Source organism: Belonocnema kinseyi, chromosome 8 (assembly GCF_010883055.1).
Source record: "Belonocnema kinseyi isolate 2016_QV_RU_SX_M_011 chromosome 8, B_treatae_v1, whole genome shotgun sequence".
NCBI lineage: Eukaryota > Metazoa > Arthropoda > Insecta > Hymenoptera > Cynipidae > Belonocnema > Belonocnema kinseyi.
Window position 1 is genome coordinate 109,274,611 of NC_046664.1, and position 2,648 is coordinate 109,277,258.

General features: G+C 33.9%; 1 protein-coding gene across 2 annotated transcripts in view; it reads left to right on the plus strand.

Moving 5' to 3' along the window:
* Positions 1 to 2,648, plus strand: part of LOC117177945 (RNA polymerase II elongation factor Ell-like) — a 114,788-nt gene that overhangs the window by 103,643 nt on the left and 8,497 nt on the right. The gene's annotated exons all lie outside the window — the stretch shown is intronic.

Here is a 2,648-nt window from a genome sequence, read left to right on the forward strand (position 1 = left end):
GAGCAACAGAAACAATTGTCGAGAATATAAAGTTCCAGTATATGCGGCACTTCCCATTCTCGACAATTGACTCAATTTCCCTAGGAGCATTTAGAGGAGCGTATGTATAAAGAATTAATTGAAAAAGTACTTAAATGTAGTCATGTTTACTGATCAATTCGTAAATATGTACGATTTTAAAATGTGTTAATACTTGTACTTAATGCTTTCCTTCAACGTTCTACTGACTCTTAATCCAAACATTATATAACAGGATAACTTTTTTTGGTCAGATAAACCTTAGCAAATTAAGCTATCAAATCAAAATAGTCAGAGTTGGCAGCAGACCGTGGCATAACCTCTTTATCATGGGTTTCGTTAGTTTTCATGGTTTTCACCAAAGCCACATCGTCACATGATAAATAATTATGAGAAACTCTGACTCATGTGATACCCAGGTGACACCAATTTGAATAGGTGTTTTGCCGCGTCTAATTTTTAATTATTTTTTTATTTTTGATGACTAAACAGAAAAAAAATTATAACGCACCTTCGGTTCGGATTAAACTTATTTATGTATCAAAAATTATTTTATGTAAAATCGTGAAACGAGACTATTATTTGTATTTTATTTAAAATGAGCCCAAGATTACATTTTTTAATTGAACTGTTTTAAAATTATGACATGTTTTTGAAGAAAGAAAAAAAAACTTTTTTCAACGCTGAATATCTCGGAATCTATGCAGTGTAGAAAAAAAATCGAAAAGTAAAAACGTTATTTTTACGTGTAGATTAATTATTTGTGAAGAAAAAATAATTTTGGAAATATTTAAAAAAATTGTTTTTCGCTTATTATTTTCTAACTTTTAGACATAAAAGAATATAGTTAACAGATTTGTAACTAGCATTTGAAAGGTATTGGCTCAAATGTCAAAACCAGGTTGGATTTTTTTAAATACATGAATTTTTGACAAAGATATAAAATTTGTTATTTCGCTCAAGGTGGGCGGGCAATACTCGTTGACCGAAAGTGTATTTGGAAATTATTTTTTCTTTTTCATGTGCCACCGTGGCACCACCTAATGAAATAATAAAATTGATTCCAAAAATCATCGATTTTATTATTTCATTAGTATCATTAGATCGTGCATTAAGGCCATGTGACGAGGAGAGGGTCACGTGACCAAACCTAGTCTTCAATTTTTCTTTCCCAACTTACGTCTAAACGAAATTAGGTATCACTCTAAAAGTTTGGAAAAACGGAATGAGATATCGTGTTAAAAATTTGGCGCGATAAATAGAAGGCATGCAAGAATGTGTATCTGGTCCTAAATAATTATGATAGTGAAAAAAGTTTTTTTTTTTAAATTACTATTTTGGAGAAATACCGACCGTGTTCTCGTCAAACCCCGCAAGCATGGACATAGGAAACACGGGACTAGGCATGCCATCCTAACCTTGGCGAGCGGGGTTGAATACACGCGAGGGGGGAGAATTCCATGAGTGGGGAGAGCCGCCATCTTACGATGTGCTATTTGATACGCGCACGAGCATTTTTGCCGACAAACTGTGCCTGAAAATATAAACATGCGGGCGCTGCCATGTTTGTCGCGGGACATCAAAAAGTGGCGGACCTCCCCCCTCATTGCATCACCCCCGCAATGGCATGCCTAGTCCCTTGTTTCCTATGTCCATGTAAAAGTCAAACTTCTGCTGTAAAACCTAAATGTGTCCGCCGATAATCATTATTTGCATAAATAAATTCTTTTCTTCCTCCAACTCTTTGCAAGGCCACAAACAATCCTTTAATATTTATTAGCATTTCCCGAAAAAACTTTCCGCGTTATTTAAACTTTTATTTTTCAATATGGGTGAAAAAATATTGATCTTAGGGCTGACTTGATCAGCTGTTATACTCATCACATGGCCTTAATGATAAAACTAATTTCCAAATGGCTGTGTCTGCTCGTCCCGAAAATTCGGGATGACTACAGAGCCAAGCTTATGCAAAATATTTGACATACATTCCGAATTTCCGGACGACAAGACAGTTCGTTTCCAAATATTATACTCTTTGAGAAAAATTATTTCTTACGGAGATTTAAAAAATATTAAAGTTGTGCCCCATACGCTAAGTATTATAGTATTATTGTTGCAGGTCGTTGTCCCTACAGCTATCGAGCTGATCGGTCGGCCATATTGGAACTGAAAATGCTTAACTATTAGATTATTAGGCCTTTTCACTTGTGACGTAAACCAATATGGCGTGGGATAACTGTAGGGAAAACAAAGGATCCAATGCATAAGACTAGGCAGTATTTTTTTAAATATATTCGTAAAAACTAATTTTTCACCATAAGCTTATTGGGAAATTAGTTTTTCTTTTTCAATTAAAACTATTTATTTGAAATAATAAAGTCGATATTTTTCGCAGTAATTTTTTATTAAATAGAACTCGAAAAATAAAAACTGCTTCTGAAAAAACTTATTGTGAGAAAATTTTGTTGTGAAGATATTAAAAAATTAATGTTTAGTCCCATAAATTTGATGCTTTGTTTTCTTCCCAGCTATCTACTAGGCAGTCTGATAAGTACCTGAAAATTCTAAGAGATGGCATTAGTATTCACTAATGTGAACCATTTTCGTCGAGCTTGATCCTTCAAATGACG